Raw genomic sequence first — 16145 nt, 5'->3', positions numbered from 1 at the left:
ATAGAAACAAAACAGGTGATTGTAAACACTAAAACTGCTTCAGAAGGCCGTTGAGGATATAGCCCGTCGACCGTCATCTGTTCTAAGATCTCTTTTGAAGTTTTCTTAGTTGTTCATTTGCGGGTAAAAATTATGTTTTCCTTTTTAACTTTTTGTTTACTTTGTGTGGCTTGTACTTTTAGTTCTTGCTTAAAGAATTGTGTGGCCAAGAATATATATGAAAAGGAAAGGAACATAAAAGGAGCCCTTGAACTACAGCGTTGCTCAAGTTGTCACCCCAAGTTGCGATGGCGGCTGAATTATCATGTGGGTTAACGCACTTGTGCACGATGGTGGTGGAATATCTCGGGATGCCATGATGTGGCGTTGAGGCACATGCACTTCTTGATGAGTTGCTTGAAAGAGTAATGACCATGTCAGTGACAAGTGTTGGTTGTTGCAGTGGGAGCCAGTCTCCATAAAGAGTAGTGGACCGACCTTGGAGGTTCGTAGTTGGATGTTATGGGATAATAAATTTTCACCAACCGGTACACTCACTACACGTTTGGGTTGTATGTGTTATTGTCGAGCACCTCTTTAGCCAATTGACCGATGGTTTTGTTGCAGAAGCATGTCGCGATCACTATTCACTCCTGATTATCTTTTAAAGTGTAGAAATAATATCAACATCAATAACATTTTTAATATAGTATAGGTTAGATGTTTTGTGTGACAAATTCTTTCCAAGAGTGCAAACACACAAATGGTTAGTCAAAATAGAAAGATATAAAGAATTAAATCTCTCACAATAAAAGTACTGATTGAAATAATAAAGCATGGAACCGATAATGTAGAGACGTGCACTCTGCTATTGCAGACACAACAACTTGTTGATATCTAATTGATTGATCTTTTATTCTTTTAATACAAGAATAATTTCATAATAAGAATATTACGGAATGAATAAATTGTTTGAAACATGTCTTGTAACTTATATTGCGCGCTATTTCTTGATAAGCATAATCAAACTGAACGAATAGTTAGACACACATGATACAATTGCCTGAGTGAATGGATCAGATGCAACATATTTGCAACTTTATGGTAGATTAAGACCATGTGTTATTATTATTAAATGATTCAATAAACCCAAGAAGAATGTGGCCTTAAAACAGTCAAGAAAACCTGACATTAAAATTTTTTTCTCCCATGCATGCATGTGTTACATTTATTTACTACAACAACAATTTCATCATATATCCCTTTCGTTGATGAGTAAGTAGATAAAGTGTTCTAAGAATATGTTTCTAATTGCATGTATAGTCGTATAGACATATCAATTGTACTCCTTTGCATCCAAAATAATTGTACCCGACATGCACAGGAGGTAATTACTTGGGACCCAAATGTAAGGATAGTTTTATGTACATGTGGTCTCATTTCAACTGTTATTTAAAATTAATTTTATGTAATTTTGTTAAGAGTTTATTAAATAATATTATTTATTATATTATATTATACTAGATTTTATCCCCCCGTATTACGGAGGTTGTTTTACATTATTCGTTTTTAATATTTATATATGTATATTTGGATTTTAATTTTATTTGTTATAAGAAAGTTAATAATTAATATACTTGAGGTTTGATGATGAAACGGTTTCACAAATAAATGATATGTTATAATCCGGTTTAAAAGCTATCTGAGTTTGGTGATACCCATTACCCGTTTATTTTCTTTATTATAAAATTGTTTCTTAATTATAAATAATATCTTTTTTTTAAATAAAATAGGATATTAATTTTTAGTATATCCCTATTTTATAGGCTTTTCATATCAAATATTTGATGAGATTATTTTTTAATATAATGAGATGTTATAACCCGTCTAAGAGTTATCTGGGTTTGGTGAGACCTTAATCCGTGAATTCAGATCAATTGCGTGAGAAACCTTCATTTACAAACAAAGAAATCTGATGGATTGAGATAATGGTTGTTTTACATTTTGTTTTTTAATATTTATTTTTTGGATTTAGATTTTCTTTATTGTAAGAAAGTTAATAATATACTTAGGGTGGTTTCATAAATAAATGATATGTTATAACCCGTTTAAAAGCTATCTGGATTTGGTGACCCATGACCTGCTTATGTTTTTTACTATAAAATTGTTTATTAATTATAAATAATATCTTTTTCTTTTCAAATTGGATATTAAATTTTAGTATATCCCTATTTTATAGGATTTTCATATAAAATAATTGATAAGATTAATTTTTAATTTAATGAGATGTTATAACCTGTTTAAAAATTATCTGGTTTTGGTAAGACACATACCCATGAATTTGGGTTAAATCAATGAGATGGCTCCATTTAAAAATCAAGCAATCTAGTGGCTTCCATAAAATGAGGGAGCGACCACATTGCAACACGTAGGATTTTAGGGGTTTTGTTTATATATATTATAGATTATATTTTCAGATTTATCATTAAAATAATATTGCTTTTTACGTTCTATTTTCCTTGAAAGATAAAAATGTATAAATATGAAGGTTACGGAGTGTGGTCCTCGCTCAACATGGTCCCTTTTTTGTTTCTACCCACGCTTTCTATTTAATTCGAGAGCAAACATAAATTCAAGTTACGATTATTTATTTATACCATGTTGCGTGTTATTATAAAGTGAAATAGTGTTTGTTCCTAATTAGTTCTTCTCAAACATAAAGAAATTTATATTTTAATAATAATTCAAACTTTGAGCTATTAGTAGATACTAATCCTAACTAACGAAATATACCAGCACAATCCCAACATTTAACATATTTTTCTCTATCGAGTTTTTTTCTAACGTAGTCTAACCCCATTAATTTTTAATAACGTGAATAATGACATGATAAATAAAACAATAAACAAATAAACAAAATATATAAATAAAAAAGTATGTATGTGTATGGATGATGATCAGCACCACCCACCCTCCCGACCACAAGGATCACTTCCGCCTTCCCAAACGACCACTGCCACCATTGCAACCCCCACACCCTCGACAGAAACAACCAGATTATGCGTGAAATGACCATCACCATCAATGACTTCGACTTTAGGTTGAAGGGTGGGACCATACATCTTTATAATGAGATTCATGTGTGTGACATATAGCATCAATGATGAACTAAAACTCTTTCAGGTCACATTAGGTTAATTAAGCCATTAACAAAACATTAAGGTTGATTAGAGTTTAAGCAATTTATTTTCCAACAAATTGCCACGTACATCATCATCATCATCATCATCCACGCCATTAAAAATAATGGTGTTAGACTCCATTAGAAAAAAATCTTTGTGGAGGAATAGGGATTGAAAGTTGGGATGCCCTGGAACATTTCTTTAGTTGGGATTAGCATCGGCCAATAACTCAAAGTTTGGATTATTAAAATCCAAGCTTCTTATACAAAATGACTAGAGTATATTTTGATTTCAATAAGTTTGAGATTTTTTAATATTGTATTTTATATACGTGTGTGTGTGCGCGTATACATCTATAGGGCTTAGTTGTTGTGAGAACTAAGTCCAGTGATGCGAGCTTTGAGAAAAACACAAAATACATGTAAAACATGTTTTTTTAAAATTTTGTTTTTATAAATTTGAAAGAGCTTCTACACATTTTTAGAAGTTTTTTCGTTAAATAAAAAATAAAAAAAAACGTGAGAGTTTCTTTTAAAGGATAAAAATTCCCGTTTCGTTATATATGTAATAATCTATGTAAAAATGCATTTAACATATGTAATATGCGAGTACGATAGTTTTTGTTGATTTTTTTTAATTTGCTTTTCTTTTTTCCTTTTAACGAAAATACTCCTAAAATTAGAAGCTCTTCCAAAATTTTTAAAAAAATACGAAAAACATGTCTTTTGAGTGGTTTTCAAAGTTATCCTGATTCATAGGAGTTCTAAAAATCTTAACCCTACATCTGTATACATGTATATATATTTACCAAAAATCTCCTTAATTTGTTCACGGTTGATGTGGGATTTTCCTAGAGCTTTATAATAAGTTTGGAATTAGACGGTAACATGTCAAAGGGAATGAGCAATTACATTGTCGTGTAAAAATTGAGCACACAACTTAGGACACTTTATCAACCTGTTAGCAACAAAGTCGGTTGAGAAGTTTAAGGGCCTGTTTGGTATGGGGTAATGGAATAGACGAGAGAATGGAATGGATGAAAGAATGAAATAAATAAAGGAATGGAATAAATTATTACCATTCTATTTTCTTGTTTGGTTACCATCTAGAAAACTAAAAATAAAATGAATAATTAATTAATGTTGTTAGTCAGGTAAAAAAAAGAGGGAATAAAATAAAACTGAAGGTTAATTACCCATGAAAAACATAATTACACGTGAAAAAATATAATTCCGTATGAAGAAACGTAATTACTCGTGAATAAACTTAATTTCGCATAAAGAAACATAATTACACATAAAGAAAATTCTGCAACTTATAACTAATAATACAACCTATATATATTTTTTTAATGTATTTACAATTATACAACTGCGTTTTTTTAAGTGAATTCAAGAGTTGCCAATCTGCGTACATGTTTACACGATAACTCATGTACGAATTAATGTTTAAGAGAGAGAAAATGATATTGAGATGGACAATTGCATAATCGTATTATTTACTATAGTTAAAACAAATACAAATAATAGAGCGAGCGCGATAAACAATTATATAATTTACCTTGCTTTTAATATAATAAGAAATGCAAGTTATGTTTTTCGTTTAATATAATGATTAAAATACCAATAATGATTGACGTAGACGTCACAATATATATTAATAAATCCGTGGTAGACTGAATAATTATTTAAAGACCTAAGAAAGAAAATATTTTCACTTGTTTATTATTTTACTAATTATGGAATGGTTTGTGGGCAAACTACGTTGGATCCACGAAAATCTCATTTCAATAAACAAACCATGTGAAATCTCTCCCTTTACATGTCCTTTTAATACTTGGTTTGTCATAATTATTTAAAATTCATCATATGTTAGTGTTAATTATTACATATAATGATTTTAAAAGTAACAAGGAGGAGCATACGATCATATAAGCGATTTCTTTTATTACACTTGATTTGGCATACTAGAAATGATAGGATTTTCAAAAATAAATCGTTTATTGTGGATAAAATAGTAGACGACATCAATTAATCAAAGCAACTTCCTTCTTTTGGGTTTGAAGAGGTAGGTCCCAGCAGAGCCCAGTTGGACCCGTAAGACTCACCTTGAAGAGAGACGTCTGCGCAGAAACCAACTGGATCCGCAGGACCCACCATGCTCAGAGACGTGACGTCCTTACGCGCAGTACGCAAGCTGTTCCCGCAGGAAATGCCTCCCAATGGTGAAGGACTCTGCCTGTTCCCGCAGCTGCGGATACAAGCCATCAGGGAAGGCCACCCGCGCAGCAAGGCTACACGCACAAGGCACTTATCTCTCAATCACTCAGTTGTCACCTGAAGGAATGAGCAAAGCCGGGAACAATCCCGCACAAAGGCGGGAGGGGGATTACTCCCGCCCAAAAGCCAGTCCGTACGATACGGGAAGATCTTCTGTACTGTACCTGACGAGGTATGGGCAAAAGATCTGACTAAAGATACGACAGCTTATTGACAACAGTATGGCGAGCAGCATGCTCTTGTACTGTATGTCACTATTAGCCGCTGCCTACTCACCAACTCCTGTCATACCACGTGCATAGCCGGCAGTTGGTGGAAAAGGAATAGTACACAGCAGGCCTGGTCACTGTCAGCCGCTGCCTACCCACCAACTACCAGCAGGGCACGTGCGTAGGCCACAGTTGGTAGAACAGGAATACTATTCAGCCGGCCACACCTCCTTGGAAACCTACCTTCGGCTATAAATACCCCAAATGGTATGATCATCTCATCTTATCATATTATCATCATATTATACCTGATATCTGCTCTAGCAATCTCTTAATATACATTTATATTTAAAGAGCAATCTAGTCTGATTCTCACGCCGGAGGGTGGTCACAAGGAGGAACCCCCCCCTTCTCAGTGACGAGCTCACGGTGTCTGTTTTGCAGGTTATCAGAAGAACCATCTTTGCCAGGTCTAACCCCTCGTGGGAAACATCTATCTAACCCCCAGGTTACCCGTAATCTGCCCGGGGTTCGGTTAGTGTTTCTTCATTGGCGCCATCCGTGCATAAATGCTAGAACTTCATTTCTTTTCAGTTTTTTCAAACTTCTGGAAAGATGGTTAAAGAAACTCCGGTAACCACAACCCCAGCTACTGGGGGGAATACCGGCTACACAGTCTTTACAAACACTACCCCGGTTACCCAAGCCGGGGCAAGTGAAGTAAATTTTACGAACACTACCCCAGTTACCCAAGCTGGGGCAAGTGCAGTAAATAATCGCTCACTGGGATTCACCGATACCCAGTTAGAGAAACGAACAAGACTCCCCCGCCAAACACTCGATGAAGTTAAGGCATGGGCGGAGGCACGTCAGAAGGAATTCCAAGCTGAGTTGGACGAACGCTTGCGTTCCGTCCAACAGGCTGACGAATTCGAAGAATACTTGGACGATGACTCGGAGGAATCCGACACCGACGCGAACCCTCGCCATAGGGCAAAAGGGAAGCGTAAGGAAACGGACTCCCAACCGAGAAGGCGTTTTGGAGAAGCCTTCAAACCAAAAAACAAAGGTGGAAGCCCACGTGACTTCTCCAAAACATTTAGACCAACTGTTGCAAATGCAGGAACGTCCAAATTTGCAAGGGACATTGCGGAAGCAATTGCCCCAAAAAGTGCCAAACAAATATCCAACATAGGCACATATGATGGTATATCTGACCCAGACGATCATTTGAACAGATTCATAGCGGGGGCAACCGTCAGCAATTGGACGGAACCTACGTGGTGTTACATGTTCCAAATGACGCTTGTTGGGCCAGCTAGAGCGTGGTTCGATCGTCTACCGGTCAACCACATCTACGACTGGGCAGACTTCCAACAGAAGTTTAGCCAAAACTTCAGTCAACAACGAAAGTATACCGAAGAGCAATGGACAATCCTCAAATGCATTCGAGAGGAAGATGAATCTTTGCCAGACTTCATCACTCGCTTCAACTCAAAGAAGCTAAGTCTGGGTAACATTAGCGAAGATCTTGTTCGCGCTGCTTTTATTCAGGGCGCGAACGACCCAGAGCTCATCCGCACCTTAACGGGTAAAGATGGCATGCCATCCACTTGGGATGCCATCATGACAGCAGCTAAACGCTTTGCGGAAACTGAGAAGCAACTGGGTAGAGATCTCCCCCAGAACACAAACCTCTACACCCAGAAAACAAGAGAAGACAACGTCCTTACCGCCCGATTAAACAAAAAGCGGAAGCTAGGCATTTGGCAGTCAAGGGTAAACTTTGACACCTCATCCGGCTTGCAACATCGGTTAGGCTGAAGGGATAACGTACGGTCGAACCAGAACTCCAGATGGACGCCACTCACCAAAAGCGTCACCGAGATATTCGCCACTGAGGAGCTCCCATGGCCAAAGGCTCCAATAATCCGACATCGTCCCAATGCTGATCGGAGCAAATACTGTGACTTTCACAGGACAAAAGGCGACAACACTGAAGAATGCACAGACGTAAAAGACATGGTCGAAGCATTTGTCAGAGATGGGACGCTCGCGCACCTCGTGGCGCAATGAACGCTGAGCAGGCTGATGCGTGTAGAACCCCAGCTGGGGAAAACACGAATAAAATTGCAGCTTCAATGTGGAGACTACATGCTGCGTAAAGAACGAGATCCCGAACCAGGTGCATATCGGCTCGATGGCACTCCCATCCCAACAACATGGAAGGGAGCTAAATTACACAGTTTGCATATAGATCAATTCCAAATTTGTAAAGAAAATGCCCAGAGCCACTTCTAATGGAAATGATTCTCCTTAGAACATCGACGCTGATGATTTTACATTTATACTTTATGAACTTTCCACACGGATATGCCGGTCTACACCGCATACATGTGTGAAAGTCGTTGCGTGGGGAAGGCGGCAAAACCCGCATAAACCCAAAAAACGGAAACCTTCACGCAGGTCAGTTAAAGGTAAAGTTCAGTCATCCCACAAATGAAAGTGCCGGTCTATCCGCATGAATCATAGAGGAAACTGAACACTAACCTATTAACAACCGCGCGTCGAACGGTTAATTTATTCAACACTGATGCCGGTTTTCACCGCATACATAAGTGTGAAAGTCGTTGCGTGGGAAAGGCGGCAAAACCCGCATAAACCCAAAAAACGGCAAACCTTCACGCAGGTCAGTTGAAGGGTAAAGTTCAGTCATCCCACTAAATGAAAGTGCCGGTCTATCCGCATGAATCATGATAGAGGAAACTGAACACTAACCTATTAACAACCGCGCGTCGAACGGTTAATTTATTCAACACGGATATGCCGGTTTTCACCGCATAATTACGTGGAAAGTCGTTGCGTGGGGAAGGCAGCAAAACCCGCATAAACCCAAAAAACGGCAAACCTTCACGCAGGTCAGTCATAGGTAAACTTTGGTCAACTAAATGAAAGTGCCGGTCCTAACCGCACAAATCATGAGAGGAAACCGAACCTATTGACAACCTCGCGTCGAACGGTTAACTTATTCAAAACAAAGAATTTCTAACAAAAGGATGAGGAAAACCTACACGCAGGTTAGATGTAGGTTAAAGTTTAGCCATCCTACTAAGTGCAAGTGACGGTCCTACCCGCACAATCACGAAAGAGGAAGCAAAACTTCAACCTATTATCTACCACGTTCAAAGGTTAACTTATTCTAAACACTTAGAAATTTCAAAAAAGATGAGGAAAACCTCCACGCAGGTCAGATGTAGGTAAAGTTTAGCCATCCTACTAAGTGCAAGTGACGGTCCTACCCGCACAATCACGAAAGAGGAAGCAAAACTTCAACCTATTATCTACCACGTTCAAAGGTTAACTTATTCTAAACACTTGGAAAATTGCTAATTTAAACTAAAGTATGCAAGTCATATAACGTTTATAAAGCAAGGAATCCAATGAAAATAGCGGTCTTACTCGCACAAAGATTTATATTTCATAATATTCATTACAAGGATGGCCGGGTAACTACCCGCCTACAAGAATATAAATCTATACAAGCTAAATCTATCCTAGCAGTGGGAAGGGATCTTCAGGATCAAGCTTCAGGGCCACTTCCACTTGGACCAGCACCATCAGTAGAGCGTGGCAGGTCAAGGAAAGCTTTAAGGATAGCTAGCCCATCATCAGCAGCAGCAGCTTCGTTCACCTTCTCCACCACCGGATGCGGGTAGGCGGCATACTGATTCACTGCTTGGTCGTATACAGCTTCAGTATCTACATCAAATAAAGGGAAGTTGGAAGGCGGGATGCCTTTCTCAACGAACCCTAGACCAAGCAGGAAACCGGCCTTTTCCCCATCCTCATGAGAAGCGTTGAGGGCTGCGCTCATGGCATCGTCATAAGACGTCTCCGTGAAGACTCGATGCACAACCTACAAAAAAGAAAATATACAAGTATCAGAACCTTTTCTATTTACAAAGAAAAGCGTAAAGACATGAAAAGCATACCTGAGACAACGCTTCTCGAAGAAGCCATTCCTTGGCAACCAGAGCCTCCTGGAGGGCAGCTTGAGCTTCGTTACGGGCGCGTTCGGCTTCACTCTTGTTGAGGTTGGCAAGCAACACTTCTTTAGCCGCAGCCTCTTCGACGCCCTTTAGCTTCCGCTCAGTGTGGTCAAGCACCCCCCTCTGGTCCAAGATCTCTTGGAGCTTTTTGGCGTCTTCCATCGCCAAGGCATCATGAGCCTGCTGGAGAGCCTCTAATTTGGCTTTAAGCTCTTCATTCTCCACGCGTAGAGGCTCAGCAACAGCTTCAGCCTTGGTGGCCCTTTCAGTTGCGTTCCTAGCAGTTTCCTTAGCCAGCCGAAGCTGTTCATTAACAGCTTGGGCAGCCTTGGAACGGGCCTCGAGACGGGCCTGAACCTCAACTTCAAGGGCCTTGAACGCCTTCTCCTTCTCCGCAGCAGCCGCGGAGAGCCTCCTATTCTCCTCCCGGACAGCCCGCGCCTGAGCTACTTCTTTAATGCGAGCTGCTTTTAACTTGTCGTTTTCACGACAAAGCAGCTCGACGCGCGACTGCATCCGGGCCAGGAGAACCCGAAGCTCATTGGTTAGCCTACCCTCCTGGTAGCTAGCCATGGCTTCCCCCAACGCACCACTGGGAGCTGCGTGACGAGCCCACTCCACGCACTCCACAGGTTTGCGAAGGGTTGTTCCTCGGCGGATGTTCCATCGTGGAACATACACTTCATTGGAATCCGACACTGCAAAAAACATAAAGCAGTTAGGAAAAGATGATAAAAATATGAAAAGGGCCAAAAGAACCCTACGCACCTGTAGGGTCAACAACAGGCCGATAGCCGCCAAACCCATCACCTGAACCCAAGGGAAATCCATCCAAGAGGTCAGGCAGATGGGAAGGAGGCAGAGGTTGGCGATAAGCCCCATGCATACCTGAAGGATCGGCCGTCGTTGCCGATGACGGAGGAGGCATGGTAACAGCCGCCGCGGTCGCCGCTGCGGAATCCGCAACAAAAGTAACCGCCGGCTCAGTGAAAGATGCGGTAAAAATGGCACTGACAGCCGGCGGTGATGTCATCACAGCTGGAACAGTCGGCTCAACGGAGTGAGCAACTGAACCAGCGGAAGCAGGCGCAGGCGCAGCCGACTGGGTCGTTGCCTCAGGTAGGCTGACCAAGCCTACCGTCATGGGCGGAGGGGTACTCCTCTGCGCTCCACCCTGGAATGCGTCAACATCCACGCCTGCACAAAGAAGATAAGTATTAATGATGGAAAGCTATGAAATTAAAGATAAAGGAAGTTTGTACTTATGGGTTTTCTTGAGCCTAAAAGTGCGGACAGGCGGGGACGAACCCGATGGAGCCGGCCTCTTTGCGCCGCTCACCGTCGTCATCCGGGGCTCTCCGGAGGTGACAGTCGCAGCCTCCGGAGCGGTGGTCTTATCACCACCGGGGTTCCCCGCCACCTCCTCGCTCTCGGCCTCTGAGTCAGACCGAGGCACCGGATCGGCAGTGGAGGCCACCTTCTCCTTCCCCTTCCCGCCGGCAGCCTTCTTCTTCCGCACCAACGGAGGACCATCTGCGGATTCCTCATCAGAACATAAGATTAGAGGAATTCCAGTAGAGGTTTCAACATTGAGGGGTCGAGGGTTGAATAGCGCCTTACCTGGCTGCCTGGCGCTCAGGATCTCGTGGCCTAGCGGGTAGACCTCCACGAACCGATCCGCCGTTTGTTCTAGGATGGGCAACTCGTTCTCATCTAGAGCACGAGTACCCATCCGAGCGGGACTGTCAGCCTCCCGCGGATACAGGAGCGACTGCAAGTCGTTCCCCTCTGAAATAAACATGAAAGAAGTTAGAAGAGATTCTAAATCAACAAAAAGAAACAGAGCATACCGTAAGGAACAGAGTTCGAACCGTATTCAAGGACGATTGGGATCTTTTGCGCATCCGCATCCTTCCACACCCGGCTCATCCCGAGCATCACCATCCCGGACTCCGCAAACCGGTAAACCGGAGATTGGACTCGGGATATCTTCGAGAACCATTCCGCCTCCTGGTAGTTGGAGGCGTGAAGGCTGGGAAGTGCTTGCCCATTCTTGAACTTCATGGCAAGGGGATGGCGCGAGCGGAGATGAAAAAGAACTCCCGCTTCCATAAGCGAAGACTGCGCTCGGTTGCGCTAATCTTCAAACCCTTGATCCGGGTTATCAGCGTATACCACCCCTGGATGCACCTCCAGGAGTAGAAGGTCATCAGGCGGTCGACATAGGGCTCAATGCCCAGAATCCGGCACACCCACTCGAAGTGGCGAATCTTCGCGATCGCCATCGGGTGCACCTCGGTCAGGTGCACACCGTGCCTCTCCAGGACACGGTACACAAACTTTGTCAAAGGGAACCTAAGATTCCCATAGACAAAGAATGCAGCATAAACCCCGATCTTGCCTTTGGGGGCATCATACACCGTCTGATGGGGTTCAGGAAACTCAGGCTCGAGAGACTCGAGCATGAACTTCCTGACGATGTACTGATACAGATCGACAGGCAGAGCACACTGGCACTCGCCAGCAGTACTCTTGTCATCGGCAAACACCCCAGCCTCCTGGGCTGTAGATTCGAGATCACGAGAAGACATCTTGCAGATGAAAGAAGAAAACGATTTCAAGAGAATGCTCGACTGAAAGATGAGTATTCGCCGGAAATCGTTTTGAAGATGAAGAGAAAAGTGAAAGTGTGGATTACAAAGAACCCTCTCCCCCTTTATATACTAATCGCAATTAATGCGATGAATTTAATGCGGAAGAGAGAGAAATCGAAGGTGCAATGAAACTATGACACGTGGCAAAAAGCAAGCTGGCAACAGCTGTTGAAAGGACGCGTACCATTAATTTCGCGGCCACGTGCATAGCCGGCAGTTGGTGGAAAAGGAATAGTACACAGCAGGCCTGGTCACTGTCAGCCGCTGCCTACCCACCAACTACCAGCAGGGCACGTGCGTAGGCCACAGTTGGTAGAACAGGAATACTATTCAGCCGGCCACACCTCCTTGGAAACCTACCTTCGGCTATAAATACCCCAAATGGTATGATCATCTCATCTTATCATATTATCATCATATTATACCTGATATCTGCTCTAGCAATCTCTTAATATACATTTATATTTAAAGAGCAATCTAGTCTGATTGTCACGCCGGAGGGTGGTCACAAGGAGGAACCCCCCCCTTCTCAGTGACGAGCTCACGGTGTCTGTTTTGCAGGTTATCAGAAGAACCATCTTTGCCAGGTCTAACCCCTCGTGGGAAACATCTATCTAACCCCTAGATTACCCGTAATCTGCCCGGGGTTCGGTTAGTGTTTCTTCAGGGTTATACATAGGTGTTGAAGTTTGAGCTTTGATTTGAAGGATTGGTGCATGTTTAACTTTGTCAAATTTCTTTGTAATTTTCCTTATCTTTGTAGTGTTTAGGTTTGTGTTTTTTTCCTTTTTCTTTCTTTCTTTTTTTTATTTTTTACGTTTGAGTTTATCGCAACTTGTTAGTTGTTCTTTTTTTATTTTATAGAATTTGGTCTTTAGAAAAATATATAATTTTAAAGATGATTTTTAATTCAGAATAGATGTTACATAGCAGTATAGCCAGAAAATATGTGAAAACGAAATGACTTTTTTTAATTAAATGAATTTAAATTATTTGATTTAATGATTGACGTGACATTGCAATTATATACAACGTCTTTCTGGACGTGATAAGTGATGGCTTAACAACATACTAAATATATTTAAATCTTTTTGTTTTTATATATTGCCAAATGTGGAAAGGTTCCGTATTGTTGGTTATGTCTGAATTGTATAATCTGAATGACATATTTGAACCACAGAGAATGTTTCTTAAACTATCATGTTTCTTAAACTATCAAATGTTATATAACATAGAACTTTTTTTTACCTGTTACGTAAATATGCCAAAGTTATCCTTTATAATATACATATGTTTAAAGAAATATATGTAACTAAAAAGGTTTTAAGAATAAATGGTTGAAGAAGAAAACTAATAAATTATTTTATAAATGGATAAATATTTTAAGGTAAACTAGTCTCTAGCTCCTACTAAAACTAATACTTATTACGGGTGTTGTTTTACCCAAACCCTGAATATACCGAACCCGATTCGAATTAATATGAACCCATTAAAATGGAACCCAAAACTCAAAGGTAGTATTTAGTCTGGTAATTGGGTTAAAATAAAGTTTAAACAGGCTAACCTGATTAACCTGAAATTACATTTAAAATATTGTCAATTATGAATTTATACACATAATCAATAGAAAAGTTTAGTTTTACACCCATATATTTTTTTTTTTGTTTGAATGCATATATAATTATATATGATTTTTTTTTGGTAGTGAACATGACGATTTAACGTTTTCTTATTAGTTTATACAGTAAATGGTTGATACGCTTAGGCTTTGTGCTTATTTTATTTGATAGTTTTTAGTTAATACTATGTGTTTAGTACATGGTTTGAACGGCTGATCATGTTGGAAGTTTTTATATCTTACATTTTATGCTTATTATTAACTTTTAATACCATGCTAAGTTAAATTGTAAAGTAGGCATTCTAACTTATACGTAGAAACCTGAATACCGATTAATCTGACCCATATAAACCCATTAACATGAATTTTATTTGGGTTGGTAAACAGGTATAGGGATTCCTATAACATACAATCCGAATAACCTGACCTAAAAAACCCAAAACTCAAAAGAAATACAACATAAGCCTATACTTGTACAACTTGTTTTATAAATTTATGTCCCAGTATTCGTAAGTTGTTTCTATTTGGAATTTTTTCCCAAACTAGTGTTGATGGAAAAAATATTTACCACTTTGGTATTCCATGAAAATTATTTACCAAACTAGTGTTTTCCTTTATTTTGTATTCACCTTTTATTATTAAATCATCATATTAGAGTTTTTTTTTATATTAGTTAACCTTTTTTTATATTTTATCAACAAATCTTTTCTTATCTTTTTTCTATCTCGTTGCTATTCTTTGTATTTCTTTTTTAATTGTTTTCAAATATATTTATTTTTTGCTTTCGTTTAAATATATTTAGTTTACGAATTTTATTTTTTAGGTTTAGTTTCGAGACTTTGACGAACATAACCGATACCGATCAAATCCGCGTCGAATAATCATCGCAACGCCTGGGTTTTACCAAATTATGTTATTTTTTTGTTTTAAATATGTTCATTTACGAATTTATTTTTGGGCTAAGTTCTGGCACGGTAACGAACTTAACCGGTACTGTTGGAATTCGTGTTGAATAGTTGCCGCTACGCCTGACTTTTACCAACGCCCGCGTTTAACCAATTTCTGTTGTTATTTTTTTTGTTTAAATTATGATCATTATATGAATTTATTTTTTGGGCTTAGTTTCACTACCGTAACAACCTAGTCGATACTGATCGATTTCGCGTTGAATAATTGCCACAATACCTGGGTTTTACCGATTTCTGGGTTTTACCAAGTTTCTGGATTCTTTTCGTTTTCAATATGTTCAGTGTAGCAGATTCAGTTTATTTTACACATTTTTTTTAATTTGTTTATAGTTGTAGAGATCGGTAGCGGCTCAACTTTATTTGGCATTTTTGCCTTTTTATTTGTGTTCATTAATTATTCGGTAGCGACTCGACTTTAGTTGAATTTCATATTTTCGTTTATATTTGATATTGAGACTCGTGGCTCGTAGCAGGTTAAGTTTTAATATTTGGTTATCTTTTTATGTTTGTTATCTCATTTTGAATTTATTTAGATGAATTATTTGTTTTTATATTTGACAATAGTAGATAAAAAATAAAATAAGAAAAAAATTATAATAATTAGTGAAAATACAAAAAAAAAAAAAGAAGAAGAAAGAAAGAAAAGAAAAGCTGATTGATAAGAAAATATAAAAAAAAAGAAGATACTGGATTGATGGATAAAAATATATATAAGAATTATGTTGTAAAAAATAAATAATCGATTAACTAAAACAAAAAAAAAAAATTAAAATACTCCAATAAAAGAATTTAAAAATAAAGATGAATATAAAATAAATGAAAAACACTAGTTTAGTAAATAGTTTTTATAAAACACTAAAATAGTAAATACTTTTTCCACCAAGTATGAGAAAAAAAATTTTCTATTTGCCAATGTAAAGGGTCCTTTCAACGTCGAAACATATGTTTATTTCAACTTACCAAAACTTTTGGATCTTAGTTTTTTTATGTATATATAAATAAACAAACAGAGAACGAAAGGTAGTTTAAATTTTATATTGGAGCGGTGACGCACCACATGACGAAATTGGATCCCAATTCCCAATACCTTTAAAATGGTTCGATGGTTACTTAAAAAAACAGGATTTGTTTTTGTGTTATCTAGTATTAATTAATTGAAACAATAATGTCAATTATAGAAAAAGAAAACAACGGTTGAACTTTAAGG

Source organism: Bidens hawaiensis, unplaced genomic scaffold (genome assembly GCF_021521415.1).
Source record: "Bidens hawaiensis isolate Kalapana, Puna unplaced genomic scaffold, B.hawaiensis_p1.1 tig00005959_1, whole genome shotgun sequence".
In the NCBI taxonomy this organism is placed as follows: Eukaryota; Viridiplantae; Streptophyta; class Magnoliopsida; order Asterales; family Asteraceae; genus Bidens; species Bidens hawaiensis.
Note: the sequence above shows the minus strand (reverse complement) of the source record.